At 36.9% G+C, this 18269-nt stretch overlaps 2 protein-coding genes across 9 annotated transcripts in view; one reads left to right on the forward strand and one right to left on the reverse strand.

Moving 5' to 3' along the window:
- The window catches only part of LOC105673878 (uncharacterized), a 148704-nt gene that overhangs the window by 30078 nt on the left and 100357 nt on the right, over positions 1-18269 (reverse strand). The window lies entirely within an intron of this gene.
- The window catches only part of LOC105673877 (1-phosphatidylinositol 4,5-bisphosphate phosphodiesterase epsilon-1-like), a 93488-nt gene continuing 91309 nt past the window's right edge, over positions 16091-18269 (forward strand). The window contains exon 1 of the mRNA XM_012369831.2: positions 16091-17169. The gene's annotated coding sequence lies outside the window, so the exon portion shown is untranslated. The remainder of the gene's footprint in view (positions 17170-18269) is intronic.

Genomic DNA, 18269 nt, shown 5'->3' on the forward strand with positions numbered 1-18269 from the left:
ATTTGCCTCCCAATTCTTGCCGCTAACGAGAAATTAATTACTCGAATATTTAATAGTAGAAATAACTGCAACATTTAATTCTCAGTATTTAGGTCTAAGTATTTATCAATGCAATTGTTCCGTTTAATTATATCGGATTGAAAATACACGAGGTGATAGCGCTAGCGCATGCAGACATAGAATAGAAATTGTTTGTCTAAGAATAAAATGCATTGTTGTACGTCTACGCGTATATTTTCCAACCGGAGAAGCTTTTGCGTCTGGCTGCGTGCTCCTATTTAACTTACATAGGAAGCATATATTCAGTTAATGAACAGTCGATTACATTTCCTCGCTGGCCATTTTAATTTTTCAACTCGACAATTCCAGGTCAAGTTGGGAAATTTATTATCTAAGAATTGTGTGAATCCACGAATCTCCTCGAAAATTAAAAATAAAATTTTCATTCTACGATGAAAACAAATTTATCAATTTCTAAATTTGAAAAGGAATAATGTTGAAAATGTAGAAAGTTTGGTTTGATAAATAAATAGCTTGATTGCAGTTTGACATAGTGATTAAGAAGAGTTCTTTTACGGTTCTCTTTCCAAGCTCTAAAGTTTTAGGTAAAAATATCTCGTGCGTACAAATAGCAAAACAATTTATATATTTATTGTGGTTAAATTTTCGAATGAACGATTTGTTGATATAATTTTAAACTGAAACTCAAATATATCAATTAGTGTTTTCATATAATCAACAGAAGAAAATAATAAAATTAAATACTGGAATATTTTAGTTACGTTTATAGAGTGAAATAGAAATGAGAATAATTGTCGAATTACACAAACGATAATTGTGTTGTATATTAAAGTAATTACACGGTTCACACATAGCCATTTACATAATTGATATCATTACAGAAACAATAATTTAATTGCATGACGATATTAACGCGCGAATAAAGCAATAAATTACGTTCAATTATAACGATTTCAGCTTTCAAGTGCTATAAACTCATTGAAGCCAATTTAATGCGCGCGCGCGAGATCGTCTCTAATTGTTTTAAAATATTCTAATCGAATGTCTGTTCTCTTAATCGAATTCAATAGTAATTTTAATGACAAACGACTTCAATGTGGAAATTGAAATTGAAGCTGTTAGCTGGAAAATATGGTATGCAACAAGATCAAAATGTAATCGGGACTATCAAAGTTTGCAAAAAATATTCGATCTGCGTTTTGAAAACTTTTAATAGAACATCGAGGAATCGAACCGAAAGAGAAACTTCAATAGTTTTGCGGGAAAACTACTGTTGTAGAAGAAAATCCAGAGCGACAATCATAACGCTTTCTCGGGGGAATCAAATTCAATTTCTATCAATAACAATATTGTCTTTGACAATAATAAGAGAGATTTATCTATTATTATAAAATAATAGATAAGATAATAGGACATAAGACATTTAAACAAGAAGTACTAATTTAAAAACTCTCAAAGTTTTCTTTCGGACAAAAATGGAAGCAAAGTTCTGAGAATAGACATCTGCGACAAATTACAGTCAGTTGAATCTTTGTTCGCGAAGAGAAAACGCTCATTAAGAAGCCTAAGAGAGCAAGTTGGCACGCACGTGACTCACATAAGATTAATTCCAATTAAATATATATTTCCTCATAATAAGAAAGTAGCTGTTTTTTCACCCAAACACACATTCGATTCATCGAATGATTGCAGCCGTATTTTCATCGGCTTAATAGATGCGGGGAGTTCGTCGCGGAGTAATCTATCTAATAATAAATAAATAATGCGCCACACATCATTCGAGGCACGATAAATCGAATTAACGAACGGCCGAGTGACTCCCTTTTCGAAGCGGAGCCGATAATAAAAGGCTGCGATGGGCAAATAGCGGTAAAAGAGGGCAGATAATCGCGTTTTTCCCTTCTTTTTTCATTAAAGGGAGAAACATTTTATAAAAAAAAATGTTACCAACATTCTCTAGGATCTGTAAAGAGAAGGCCTCTTCACAGAGATGTTTCACGCTCGGCGAGTTCATCGTCAGGCTTCATCCTGCGGATCAATCCGCGTACACTCGATCGCGTCTACGTCGGCAAGTCGAGCGACGATGGCGCTTCTCCGAAAGCCTCCCTTGTTTACACCCTTCCTCCCTACCAACGCGTAAAAAAAGATATGACGGTGCCGTGTCGATGCGTTTAAAAATAAAATTATCTCTCTGGTATTACGTCGCAGCTCAGCTCTAACCGAGCAAAACAAACATGTCTTCGGCGCAAATATAAATATTATTTTCTAGATATTTTTATAATTATGATAAAAACTCTCTGTATATTTTGCATAAATCCGCGTTTCAAATTTCTTCTCTATTATTATTTGTCTAAAATTTTAATTTCGCCTAAAATTATGTATCTGTTTACAAAAAGTTGGTTTGCCCGGCCATACCTTTATGTGCATAAATTTTGCATCGTATGCGTTATATTGTATAAAAAATAATTAAGCATTTGTATTTTATTTTTTGCGCAAAAATGTACATGTAAATCTGTCAGAAACAATATAGATGTCTAAAAAAAAACTACTATAAAAACAGGGAATGTGAAGTACAAAATATATGTAGATAATAATAAAAATACTTCGTAATTATTCCCGCGCGTATATATGTACTTTGAGAATATCATTTTTATTTTTGTTTTTGTTATATATATTTATATCCCATATCGTTTTTTTTTATTTTCTTCATTTTATTCTTTTGTGTTTTGTATACAGTAAACTTTTGTATTGTATTGTGTGGTCAGTCGATCCCCGCCTATCCATCTATTCATCTGATCGCACTTTACGAACGCACTTTCGCATCCGCCTTCGTTTCGTCTGATTTTCTGGATTTTCTCTCCATTATTCCGTTAAAACTTTCCTCTTTTCTCATTCATGATCCTCGAAGGCGAGATCGAGCGAAGAAACTTAGGTGCCCGATGTTCGTTTCGACTCGGATTGCACGATTTCGCGTACCATTTTTCTCTCTATCTCTTTCTCCTTCCTCCTTTTCACTCTCCCCGACTTGAAATTAGCAGTCGTAAGGATTACATCTAATGTACATTGCATTACGACTTTCAATATATCCAGTAAAGTAACCGCTACTGATTAAACAACTTTATTGGCAGTGAGAAATACGGCTCGCCTTACGTTTCCTTAGCCTTACTTTCAACTCTTTCTTCGTTTACTTTTCACTTTACGTTCTACTATTGTTCGTCCGTTGAAACGGAAAAGTTCTTCAGTTTCTCTTTTACCTGCACCTTCCAACACTTTCAAAGTTTCTAAGACATCCATCGCGAATCATTCTTGATTCTGATATCGGCATTTCTCCAATCTTTCTTTTCTTTTCTGTCACATACGCTTTATTTTTATAATATTTCCGTTCCATCGTCGCCGTTTATTTGCCATACCCTACGAGTCTTTTTTCCTACTTTTTACTTACAACGAGTAATATTTTTTTTCTGTGAACACGTACAATTATTTCTCATCCTTTGCATCCTAAATTAACGCTTTAATAATAAAACATGTTAAATTGATGTCGGATAGATCTTCTCCTTGGCTTTAATTCCAGCATTAATCCATGATAACATCAAAATATCTTATATCTACATGTATGCATTTTTTATACGTTATTCATTTATTCATTTGTGCCAAATTTTTTTTAACAAAAAAATGTTCTGCATTTCATGTCAACAAAAAAATGTTCTTCTACATTTCATGTCATATTATTACAAAGTAGTATATCTTTCTTTGTTAAATTTTTTGCTGAATATTCTGCTGGATATATAAATATAAATACAAGGGAATACGGAGGAAATAGTGTTTAATGAAAAAGAGATTCCTGCACTTTCTTTCTGAAGTAAGACGCATCTTGCTAACATAGGACCGTCAGACTAGATTTTAAAGGAAAACCAATAGAAAGATAATCAAGTAGCAAGTTATTTGCTTTTCTTTTTTAATAAGAAAATTTTAATTAAAAAATGACATTTTCATACGAAAAAATATATATTAAGTTAAAAAAATTTATTACATTCAAATTGCATTTATTACATTAATTGTAAAATCGATTGTTGATTTTGAAAACTCATAACTTTGCAAAGTAAATAACTAACTTTTGTTTTTAATTAATTTTTTTACGTTAAAGATGTTACTCAAGATTTCCCATTTATTGGCTTCGTGTATTTGCGACATTTATGTGAAGCCGATAGAAAGACAAGTCAAATAGTAAGTTATTTATTTCTCCATTTCTACAAAAGAAAATAGAAAAGACGCGCATAAAATGCGTCACTCAATTACCTTTCTATTGCATATCTTGCTGTATTTGCGTATAATTGCGAAATGCTATCTCCTTATTTTGCTCACGTCGACAAGCTCGGATCGTTGGGTGCTCTTTAATATCTATCTTGCGAATATTCGTGGTTGCGACGCAATTATAAGCGCAGATAACGGTTTCCATTAGCTGGTTTATCGGTGCATTATCCGCGTGGAGTATCAGACAGGGATTTCGAGCCAATCGTGCCACAGGAAATCGAAGGGTTCACGCTGAGTATCAAAAGGCACAATAATAGAGGCGAACAGAGGTATTTACTTTCCTCGTGCTGCGACTAAACTCGTTTATCGGTTTGTGGGTCACCGGAACCCCCGAGATTCCAATAAATCAGCAACCAAAGAATCAAACAAGAGACGCGATGTCTTCTCTCCAAGAGAAAGTGAACTCCCGTACAATGGCGAAAATCCTTTCGACTCATTTGATCATTAATCCTACATTTCGCAGGCGTAACGTCAATAATAACGCCTATGTATTGTTATCATTAGAATAATAGATAGTTTTGATAACACATAAATTTCGGATATTGACAAAAGAAATTGTTCTGTTCGTCGAATACGCTTCTTATAAAACACTTTGCATAAGTGTAATATATAATAATTAATTAAATTGTCATTTACAACATTTCATAACACGCATGGAACTTTTCTACACAAATCCATTAATTGTTAATTGCATAATTAATTATTCATTTGTATAAAGTAACAATCGAAATAGTTCGTCGTATCAACAATAGCAATTAATGTGGCTCAATTTGCGGATACAATGAAGTGAGGCTTGTGATTAATCGGTCAGGAGAGTTGTAGCTCGGATTGTGTTAATAAGGACAGTGCATTTAGGGTATGCTACAAAAGCCACTTGACCTACATGTATGTATATTTACAGCAATATAATTATTGTCACCGTGCACGATAACGTCTAAAATATTTTAAAACAGAGCAATCAAGACATCATTTTCGATGGAATAAAAGACAAGTATTAAATCATAAAACTTCAAATGCATCATTTATCTACATAAATATATAATATATAAATTTTTGAAAAGATGTAATAACAATATGTAATTTTAGACAGAATTAATCTCATTTCAGCAAATTCTGAACTTTTTTGTTTGCCTGCGAGAAGCCTGTATCAAGAATTTTAAGGGATCATTTATTTTAATCCAATTATCATATCAATTTAGCATAGAACAACCCCACACAATCGCAATTACGCGATTTCCTACAACTGCTGTCTGATTGTGAATATTGAAACATTGAATTAAAAAAAACCATCTCGAACAAGATGCGCGAGATTGTTTGGCGCAAAACTAATACTTTCATATGTATACTTTCTATTTTGTGACGCACAGTACGGTTCATGTCCACTAATAATCAGTTCAATTCATAAAAATAATCAGTATTTCAACAAAACGTTAACGACCATCAGAGTAAATTGGTAATAATTCAGCGTATAATCTATTAAAAGTAATGCTCTCTCTCTCTCTCTCTCTCTCTCTCTCTCTCTCTCGGCAAACGCAAACAGCAGAAGAGGATGATCGTAAAATGTCAATAAATTAATAAAGCCAGCCCTTTCCCTTTTGAGAAAACGAGGTAACGAGAAGCAGCGGAAGGAGGGGGAGGGATGGAGGGGGGGGAGGAGAGAAGATGTAGAGGTTTTATACAGAGTAAATCGTAACCGCGTAAAGACGACGCTGAGCTTGCCCGAACATACAAACTATTCTCGTAGCAGCCGTTTGTTAATTCATGCGAAGATACTTCATCGTAACTCTTATTCGCTTCACTCAGTAAATTGCTAAGCGAATTACTCACGCTTCTGATGAAAGAGGAGCGAACGCGGTAGCGCGTTCGATTAGTGCCTAGCCGACCTTATCTAAGTTTCCTAGCCGCGTCGGTTCAGGTATCTTTACACCTCACTCCCCATTTCTCGAACGGCCGCGGATACACGTGGCCTCTCCTCGTGCTATTCTTTCGCACCGCCTTCCCCTTCTCTCCCCTCCTCCCCCTCCTCCCCTCCCCCCTTAACGAGGTTTTATAATCACGCTCTCGCAAACTCTTTGCGATCCCAAGCGTTCCTCGGCTATTTGCGGAAAATTCAATTCGCGCATGTAACTCGCGTGGAAGCCATTTACAATGGTGCGTCAGGCTTGTTTATATACGTTGTATCCTGTTGCTATCCCTTTAATCAATAAATTCTTTTATTGGATACAAAGAACTGTCCTTCGTCGAGGTTCCGCGTAACGGAAGGCGTATTTCCGAAGTGAAAAATATAAAAGCGCGCATAGAGCCGCTAGACTCTAAATCGTACGGTTAAATTAGCGCGCACAATACAACGGCTATTTTACCTCGTAATTTTACTTCGGGCCAATCGTCTGCGCATCCAGTTCCCAGTTTCTTTATTATATACTTCTTGACGCTCCACTTTAACTCCTCCATTATACTCGCAGTTCGAATCGACCTCGATTTTATTCCATCGTCCCATTCAAGCGACGCGGCCGATGCCTCGTGTTCCTCAGTGTAAATAGCACAAACGGCTGAATTTCCACCCCGAGGCAGGAATTTATTCGCTCTCCGTCGAGCGGTGCTTTCTGATAACCGAGAGCCGACCGATATCGACAGAAAATCGGACGGTTAATTAAGTAACGATCGACGCTTTGCCCCTCCGTTATCCTACGGCTGATCGTTCCGAAGCCGGTAACGTTTCAAACGATCATCTTGACCGAGCACACAATTCACTCGCACCGCCGACCCGATCTCGACACCATCAAGCTCCGGAGCTCCGCTCCCCTCCCGCGCCGTTTTTCAATTTGCAATTAATTAAAACGAAGGCTCCCCGTTCGTTTATTCTTCGCGGATACTATCATGGGCGCATCACAGTTTCATGTTATGTATCGGCGAATCCCGGAACGAAGTGTAACCCCTCGGGTTATCCGTATCGAACTTTTAATCCCACGAGAATCGGAGAACCGCTGCCGCGGAGTACCGAGAGCGGCTATCGTTCTCGTCACGTATGGACGTGACGTCTCGTCGTGTCACGCGCGAGTTTCTCTGTTTCTCCACACGGCGGATTTCATGTAAAAGTCCGATTCCGACGTGATTTTCGATGGTATCTGCGCATCGAAGAGTGAACGGAATATTGTTGCACGTTTGTCCGTTTGAGCTCTCTGGCTACGACGAATTTTCGATCATGTACAAAATCCATGTACGTTGCACGGTATTATATGATAACATGTTAATTCTCTTGTCATCGTGTGGAAGTTATTGAAATGCAGAATTATTGAATTTAACTTTTTCAAATCCAGATAAAATTAATTAATAAATATTTTTTTTTCATGTGATAATTACTGCTTTTCTTCAAGAGAATAAGAAAAAGATAATTTACGCAAACATTAAACATTACGCAAACTGTAAACATAATTTTAATTGTGTTGAGTTATACATTTAAAAAAAATATTAATTACTTTCATCATGTTGCTACAATCAAAATAATAAATTATTAATGTTATTTGTTTTTACAAAAAATAAGCAAACAATTCACTTTTATATTATTATTTTTCATTAGTGGAATTTTAGAAAACCACCTCTAGAGTCATGCAATCATAAACGTAAACTTTGCGAGAAGAAATCCAATAATTGATATAACTTTGTTTCATAAATTTAAGAATAACTACATTCACACTATTGTAAAACGGCAAATTCCTTATTTAATGTGTATAGTAAATATTGAATATGGTAAAAAATAATCATGCAGTAGCGACATTATTAGATTATCGTTAATTGAACTTTTTGGAGTTATAAGAATTTTAGTTTCGTATAATTGTGTGCGTGTGCGTTATACTTTATCTTACCTTAACCCCCCATCCTTATAAATAAATCTTAATAAATAAAAATTACGTAACTTATCTTAACTCAATTGTGCGGCTACCTAATTTTATCCTTAAATCTACATTTTATCCCTTAATTTCCTCTCGCTACATTAGGGTGCCTCGCACATCCACGCGAAGCAGTCATGTATTTATTATAATCTTCTCAAAGATACAATAATTTATGCTTAACAAAAAATTACGCGATCTTATATTCCGTTTCATTATTATATTGCTCAGTGTATAAATTTTGTAAAAAAGAGAATAAGCTAACGACAAGTTAAATTTGACGTTGTACTCAAAACCACTCTAAAAAGCAGTTGCACAAATAACACTATCATTACGTAACATTAAAAATGTGTGCAAACAAATTCGGAATTGCAGTTTCATCTCCGACGGAACAAACTTTTATCATTTTTGTGCGAATCATTCCCCTATTAACGCATTTCGTATGCCGCAACCCTCGTCGCGGATTCGCCACGCTGCTCGCGCGCCTGTTAAGTGTCCGCTTTTTCGCACAGCCGTATCGTGAACGTTTCGAGTGTTGCGTACGTAGAAACAAAATACACCGAACGGCAGAAAAATGAGGCGGAAAGAAAAAAATGAGCGCGACGAGGACAATGCAGTGCGCGCTAACGGGAGACGGGCACAGGGGGAAGAAAGATAGAGATAAAGACAACAACGGGGGCATGGGACGCGGAGGAATAGCGACGCAAGCAGCGAGGCACGAGAGAGTGTTAACTGTCCTTTGAGTCTCGTCGGCTGAAAACATCTCACCCGTGCAACGTCTCACTCGGTCCATGGGTTCAGGCTCGTGTGTATGGTCGAGCTGCGATGGCGAGGCAGACATGGTCGGCTGGCTCGTAAAAAGGCATTTTCACAGCTCCACTTGCGCCCAAAATGGCGGACACATCGGCTCCGGAGGCCGTGTAAGCATCGTGTAACGATATACCTGATTACCCATAGTGACCAGTGAGCCGAGCGTATCCCTCGAGCCTCGGTATGCTTCGGTAAGTCGTTAAGAACGCACCTCGTTGGGTTTCAGTCTCCGTATCAGCGCTGCTGACTGTCCAGTCTTCCATGGAGTATAATCGCCTGTATTATTAGCGATGTAGCCCTTGCGCGAAAGCAGCGGCTTTCTAGTGTAGCTGTAAACACGCCGTCGCAAGCTTCGTTGTAAGCAAATTGGAGAGACAGAGAGAGAGAGAGAGAAGGAGGGAGAAATATATCAACGTTATTAAGAGCGTCGTAATACGTGCGGCGTAATACGTTGTTATACATTCGTACGCGCGTATTACGTACAGGCGAGTTCAGTTTCACCGACATTCGCTAATTAAACGTCTCTTGTTTTCGGCTCCGTCTAGATTATCTGTCATTTAAAACCATAGAGAATCACAGTTGAAATTCTCATCAGAAACTAATTCTAACTTAATAAATCTATGCTCGTGTTTTCGTTTTGTTCAGAAGATTGATTAGATTATTCGTAGATATTACAATCACGTTGAAATTATTGTATTTAAATACTCCTCTATTTTAAGATATAATTCGATATTTTTAAATGATATATTGAAGTACTTGTTTGCGCGCTGTTTATGTAAGCCAGCGCTTTCATGTTAACTGTGACGTATGATAGCATAGACCTAATTACAAAGCCTTCGATATTCATAATATAATGTACTTGTGTATTATTCATAATATACTGTATGATTAATGTCATAATGACGCATTCACACAGCGTGTACGTAAATACTATGTACGAGTGCTTACAGAATGTGCATTCTAATGAATTTTATAAATATATGTAGATTCAATACTGACGTGTAGAGATATAACAGCGATATTTGTGCATACGAAACATTAATATTTACAATGTATTTATGTTCTGCATTACTGTTTTACGATTTCAAAATGCTATTTTAAAGCGACATAAAGGATTAAATAGGACAAAACTACATTTAAACCTTATTAACTTAAAACAGGCTAAGTGCACTGTCAATACCGCACCGGCAAGTTGGATGTTGCATTATGTCTTCTGTCGTCTTGTTGCGTTAAACGCGCGCGGGCACAAGATAAATCGCACGCTCAGAGATACGGTGCACCGCAGATAGCACAACTGATCTCCCTCGAGATCGTGAATTCGCGATTTGGCCGGAATTGTTGCGTCGGTATCCATATCGACGACACGCTTGACGCACTTAATTAATGATGTTCGACACCGCGCGTCGTCGACGTAATAACTCCTCGACGCGGTTTCCGGACGGCATTCGACCGGCGCTACGATGTCATAAAGTTCAGACATGCAATCTGTATTGTCCTGTCTCGATCCATCTCTCGATTTCCATTACTGGCGACATCGAGACATTCCTGGAAACGTTTCACAACGATTTATCGCCTACCTCCGGACAGGCCGTGCGCCCATAGTCAAAGATAATCCCGTGCTCGATGCAAACCCTGTACAAACACGGCGTAACAGCGACGTAGCCGCATTTCGGAGCTACGCTGAAACGACAGCCCTGATGCTAGCAAGGTAAACTGAATGGCGTTGAAATCTGCCGCAACTATATTTGCTTGCGTTTTGAGATGCGTTTCGGTGAATTTGCGAAGAGTACGTCGCGCCAAGTGGATCTTTTTAATTCTTCAAATAAGTCTTTTCCAATCTCAGAGAAGGTAAGTCGTTTCCAATCTCAGAGAAAGTAACAAAGATAATACAGAGTCAATTTGGACATTTTTATTGAGTTTCAAGCATTATTTCTCCAGACTTAATTATTAGATAAAATCTGATAATCACATTTATTTGCTTCCGGCGTCTTTATTTTTCTATCGAGTCAAGATAATGGAAATCTATTTATCGAAATCGTAAAATTGTCTTGAAGAAGAAAATAATTTAACATTGGAATAAATAGATACATACAACATTAACAGAGAGAGAGAGAGAGAGAGAGAGAGAGAGAGAGAGAAACAGAGAGCATGCAAAACTTTGTATCATGCGACAGTTGAGTGAACTTAGATGTTAGAATCTATTCAACCAAGTGCAGACATGTTTACGATTAAACTGAGTAATTAATGATTAATTACAGATCAGAGAGTTTGAAAATTTTGACAATATTGAGAGCACATTTGTGCTAATAAACTTGTAATAGAAGGCAATTTATATATCGTAATTAATAGAAAATAAGGAAAACAAATAATAATAAATTAACGAAGAAAATTGTATTACCAGAAAGACACGATTATGATGAGAAACAATTTCAATATAATTCGTGATAATTTTATCATTTCTCTGAATTATGTCATCATACATATAAGAAATATGAAATTCTATACATTTTATGAATGGCTAAATGTTTTTGAAGAAATAACGCTATAACTCTTGCTTAACGACAAATAATAACTAAAGCTTTTTCCGTTATTCTCGAGGCTCGGCTGTTCGACAGGAGTCTGCGAGAAGAAGGAAGTCGGAAATAAATGGAACAAAGCACAAGAAGCTAGTGGCACGGATATAGGTCGCGCATGAAAATAAGTAGAATTCACGATTTCCGGCGGTGACATTAGCGCCTTTGCATTTTCACAGAGGCACAAGAAATGCGACTCCGCGATATTAAAGAAGAATACACAAATGGATAAGCTCTCGAGCTCCGTAAGATATTACGTTGCTCGAAGCTATGAATAATTTCCGCGACCGACAACAGAGTCTTGACGGTATCCGTTGCTTACACTTCGCGAAGCAAGTGCTTTCGTCACTGCAATTTTACGATAACTCCCCGAAAGTGCACGGGCCTTCCATTACCCGACAGTCGTAGTCCTTATGCGCAGAAAAAAAAACCATATATAATGGATATACAAAAAAAAAACTTTAGTCCATATTTTTAAGTAATTCCTAACAATGACAAATGTGTTGAAGATGCCATCTAAAATGAATATATGACTATTTAAGTCCATTGTTTTTCGCGCAATCAGTCTCGGGATTTCTTTGGCTTCTCTGGAATAAATATAACCTCTGCCCATTTTGCAACTCTTCAACTTTTTGAAGAAAAGATTAAGTTTATAAGCTGTACATGGCGAACAAATTTGATGTTACGAACTTCTACGTTTTGAAGTGGTATATTGAGAAACGAGGTCATGCCGATTGTCTTGTTTAAATAGCGTTCGTGCCGAAATCGATGGCTCCGTGTTTGCGAAACAATGAAACTTTCGGTTCGTTGAACTTAGAAAATATGTACAATAGAAACTTCTTACTTCACGCCAATAATTATTTTAATACAGCTTGCACTTTGTTGACTTTGTTCTTAGTGACTAGTCAAAAATGTATAAGATTCCTCATCGCCATAGTGAAAAATGATTTAAGAACTCAATTTCTAGTTACGTATATTGCACATTATACAACGAAAATCAATTTCTATGTTTCCATCTTCCGAATTCCCTTAATAATTTATCGGGATGTTAAGGTGAAATATTAACTCTTGTGAGCACTTTTGACAAAGTGGCGTGCGAACAACAATAAACATTGTTGTGAACATTGAGTGAAATGTCACGACGCGAGTTGAATCTGTGGTAGAAATGAAGCGCTATAACGCGTAGATCGATAGACAGAGCAAACCCTTTCATTTATCCGGCGTGTTTCGTTCGCGCTCTATTCGATTCCAGCGGAAAGTTTCCAGAAAACATTCCGTTTATAGGGCGCGTAACGCGGCCGCATATTTTGTAGCGACAAGATCGCTCCTCCGAGATCAAAACTGTGCAATACCGCTGGTCTCGCGGGAGAGCGTAGAATATGGGCCACTGCGAAAACCGAAGGAAGTAACAATAAAGATCCGTGCAAAGTGAGACGTGGAATGGGTGCATTTATTACAACAACGGCAAAACAATCGGCTTCTGTTGTCGCATTGCGAATTCTCATCGATTCACGCGATTGTTAATACAATGTGCAATTCCGAGTTCCAAGTAAAAACGTGTCGCAGAACATAACGTATAATCTGTCGAGATTTGCATCTCGTTGCGAATTATACATAGGCCATGCTTTGTAATATCGATACGTTTATGGTGCACTGTTTAAAAGAAATTTGCGTTTGACATTACAAACTATATCGATCAACAGTTTTACAATGCGCTTTGCTACATTGTTACAATTTATTTTCTCATATCAACATCATTATTGACATTATGTCGATAGAAATTACCGTTTTCTCTTTATCATAAAGGGATCAGAATAATATATGACAAATAAGCTAATTCGTTTCATACGCGCCGACTAAGGTTACTTTAATAAAAGACTCTATTTATATAACGGTGTAAAAAAATCTGCTCTCGCTTATTGATTAGAGAGGGACTCTAAAATTAAGCGTCCTTGCGGAACCGATTTTAACGGAGAATAACTCGTCGTGAACGGGCGAAATTGTAATGAAAAACAACGACGAATGACAGTACATCGGAGAAAAGAAATATTTCGAATATCATGTATTGTGAAGAATTTTGATACAGCGAAAATTGTTTTCTCTCGATACAAGAATTTATCATTTTTCTAATTATTTTCAATGCTATATATTAATATTTATTAGTGTGTAACTGAAATTTAATTAATGCTTAAGCGGAGATTAAGATTTACGTTATTGGGCTATAAATTGTCTGTGAAATAAAATACTGTTTTGCATTTTTTCCTGCGGAGTGAGTTTTTTAGAAACTTATTTTTCCATTTTGACATATGTAGATACACTTGATTTTTGTACAAAAAGTCATCCAAATCATCCAAGTCATCCATAATAAATGTTCAAAACAATGATGATAAACCGAAACAACTCTGATGACACGTGGAAAGCATTTTCGGGTCAAGGTTCGTATAGTTGGCTATATTGAAGTACATGACAATGGATCCAGAGATTGCAGAGACGAAAGTTTCACGCGATACGTTTATAACCATGCAACGGATGCTACAACAACGCTCTATCGTAGATGAACCAACTATGAATGCAGGCTTTCTCTTTCTCTCGCAAATACGTTTCGATAAAGAAAGACTTGTGATCGCTTACGATTATTTTGACGTATATATCACACAGCTTCTTCTAATAAAATAATTTTTATATTTCCTATTTGTGATGACAATAAAATTCTAATAATACTGAGTTAAATGTAAACAAAATTTAAAGAATCAGTAACAGCTAAAGTGCATTATCAACGTTGATCGATTAAGTGCTTATCAATTAAAAAAATACTGAAAGCTCTTAGATTAAATACTACTTCATTCAATTTGGTAATGATAAAAAAATCTTGTAAGCAATTAATCATTCTGATTGTCAGAAGTAAAAACTAACAACTGTTACAATAAATAAAAATAGTATAAAAATTGTTTGTGTAAATTATTTGTATTTTACTTTATGGAATATTTTGTCCTTTTCTTGTACTGATTGTGAGGAAGGAAAATCGTCGACTTTGTTGTACGAGTTTCTATGTTTTGTTTACTTTTCATATGTATAATATCGATTTTTTTTAAAACACAATTACTAATATCCATCTAACTTTTATCGATTCAGACAAAGTATCGATCTACGACCCTTCGGCGACGGTAGAAAATGTGAAAATGGGAAATGCCAGAGATCGGTCACATTGCTCTGCATGGAAACGTCGCGCGATAACCTGTGCGATGTTGTCACTCAAGAGGAAATCGAGTTCCAAGATTTATTCGTGATATACTGGTGGGTCGATAAGGTTTATTATTTGTACGCGTTGTAGCGATCAGCGGTGGAGTACGATAAACATTCTCGTCGCCGCGCTTAAAGCAGATTACTTCCGCGTTATTCCTCGATTGGCCTACATCTCTAAGATTTGATTTTGCCATGAAACGTGAATCTTTCTTATCGGAAAGGCACGCGCGTACAAAGTACATACTGCAAAAAAACTTGATGCGTTTATTTAATGTTAAAGAATTCTTTAACTATTTCATTCTTAAGATCTTTTGAGTCGTTTATAAAATACAATTGTACAACAAACTAAGCTGTTGAATAAAACAATGTTATAAACGATACTGACATTATTTTCAAAAGTAAAAGTGCTTGCGTGATACTTTTTATTATTAAAGCAAAGCATAAAAGAGCTGTGATATTATTTTATACAGAAAAAAATGTAAAATTTTATGCCATTCCAAAATAATAATGCGCAAAGGAAATACATGTGAAAATTTTATTCTTCCGACTTAAAATAATATCAAAATAAACTTAATTATATGTAATTACTAAGTAAATAAATTTCTTAGGCAATTAAAATTCTATTACACTAAATGGCAAAAAGTTAAATATGTATTGTAGCTGATAATGAACATTAAAAAGAGCCAAATGTTACCTTGGCTTCATTATGCACGACGTAGGATTTTTTACGTCATTCTTTATTAGTCTTTTATATTTTTTTTCATTCTATTCGCGCGATGTAGTGAATAACATTAACGCCAGAACAAACAATCCCGAAATATTTTACAAGGTAAGTCTTTTTAAATTAACTACAAATTTCACGATCAATTTTGGCGACGCAAAATATCCAAAAAATTATTTAACACAAATTTTTATATTATCTATGTACGTTCTAATTTCTGCTTTACTAATTATGCGAAATAAATGTATGTAAGAATATAATAAACAATTTCATATTTAAATTGTGGAGATGTAAACATTTGTTTGATCACTCGCTTGCCGAATAGAAATAAATAAGCAAGAAATCAAAGAATACATATGATGCGAATAAATATATACGTGATAAATTGAGATAATTGAGATAATTGAGATGTGAGCGAAGCAAACTTCACACTCACTTGCTGAAGATATCCTAAAGTATGCTGTAGTCGCTCGGTAAGAATTCTTAAAATATACTCTTGTCGCTCCAGTGGAAATCCTTAAAATATGCTGGCAATTTTCAGAATGTCGTTCCCGACTCAGATTGCGTGAAGCCAAAGGGTCGATGAGATCGCGTATTGGTTATTCTAAGCGTTCTTATATAAGCCGGTCATGCAATTAAAATTCGTTCATCCGGCAAAAATGCAGTTCCGAACGGAGGAAGGGTTAACAGGCGCGCGTACGCCATTCCTTGAACGGTGTGCTCGCGAGCGTAACTTCAACTGCACGCGATTACCTCCGCATTTACGGTGAGTATGGTAGGGGTGCCCGAGAGCGCGAGAAACAACCCTTTCGCGTCGCGCCGAGCCCATCGAGCGTGAACGGAAGTAGCCATCGATGTGCACCGGAAGCGCGCCGTTGCGCTCGTGTCGCGTTGTCGCAAAAAGGAGCCCTCGGGCGACGCGCCGAGGGTCGTGCGGTGACCACGGTGAAAGAAAAAGGAGGACAGCAGCGAGAAAGAGTGGCAAGGATGACTGGAGCGAGAAAGGGGGTGAGAGAAAAGATGCCGCGAGGGTGCCGGGGGAATTAAAGGGTGGTTGTCGCGGAGAATAGCCTGGGACAGTGGAGGACGAAAGATAAAAGGATAGGGAAGAAGAGGCGACCGACGGACCAGTCTCGACAAGGGAGAGACGCGTACAGCAGATCGGGGTAGTGGTGTAGCACCGACGCCGAGGTTGGGGTGGACGTACCGCAGGAGAGGGGCGCCATTATATTTGCGCAGGGCCGTCCAATAGGGCGCAGTATCGTCCCGAACGCCGTCGCGTGCACATGTCGTTGCAGTGTCTGGGCTTATAAAACGCGCGTAAAACCACCGCCGTCGCCATCGCCGCCTCCCCCTCCCCGAACATTCACGTCCGGTGTTCTCGCGAGGGTGAGATCCACGCGAGACGCGCTTTCGTCCGCTCTTTCTATCTCCTCGTTTCCCACATCTCCGTTTCTATCTTTCTCTCCATCTGTCTCTTTATACTTCACACATCACCCGCCGCGCGTTGTCGTCTCTTTTACTCGTACGCAGTATAAACAACAAAAGAGAGCGCGAGTCCGCCTACACACGAGGATCGTGGAAAGTGTGCGCTGCGACAAAAGTGAGTAGACAAAAAGTGATTGTTTAATGTGGAAAGAAAAAGGATTTGGAAAAAATATGGCGGGAGGGAGTCGAAAGCTCGTCCGCTTTTCCCTTCCTTATTTCCGTTTGCACTGTAGCGGGACGGTCCTGCTTCGCGCGGACCCTCCATCCCTTTCCCCATACGTGGATTATAAGTGTTTCACTTTCACGCGATGCGATACATCGACACGGCATCGTGAAAATCCCTCGACTGTCCGATCCATTTCATCGCTATTCATTTCGCGAACACGCGAGAGAATTCAGCGATATGAAAAGCAGTTCCGGAGATTCAAACGCGATAGAATGTATATTTAGAGCGATTTCCGCGAAAATTCAGTCTAACAGTTGAAATCGGTAGATTTTTTCCTTGTGAGTTCAAATTTCCATGCTATAAATGAAAAAAAAAAGAATCACACTCGATACATTTTTCGAAATCCAAAGCTTACAAGATTGAAATTTTATGATCTCGTTTTACGCTTCAATTTTTCCTGTATATATTTCGCTATCAATGTTACTCTTTGCTAACTTTTCACTACTTATCAAATTTCTTAATTTACATTATACAAAATCAATTGCTAAACTTTGAAGAAACACTTTGATTATACGTTGAATTTGAGTTTTGTTTTTCTCCAAACAAATATTTTAAAGATATTCACATATAACGTATTTTAATTTTCCAATTATTTTAACAATTAATTTGCATTTAATTTCTGTCAAAAATTTGAGTGAAATTAATTGAGAAATGAAGATATTGGCTTACATTTTAAATACTTAATTTAGGATCCAAGTCCTTTAATTCAATATTACAAGTACCTATGTAATTGAGCTTTCCATCAAATTTTCAAGAGAATATCGATTTTACGTTTGTCAAGAAATTTGTCGTTTAAATGTTTAGTGATCCCCATATTCTAATAAGCATTGTAACGAATAAGAAATGTGAATAATAAATGTTATGTTTCATAAATTATAGTCTTCTCTCGTATACAAAGCTACTAAACTATTAATTGCTTCGTAAGGCATTCGTTTCTAACATATTCATAAAACATTATTTCTAATTTTTAATTTATTTTGTTTATAATT

This window comes from Linepithema humile, chromosome 2, assembly GCF_040581485.1.
Source record: "Linepithema humile isolate Giens D197 chromosome 2, Lhum_UNIL_v1.0, whole genome shotgun sequence".
Classification (NCBI taxonomy): Eukaryota; Metazoa; Arthropoda; class Insecta; order Hymenoptera; family Formicidae; genus Linepithema; species Linepithema humile.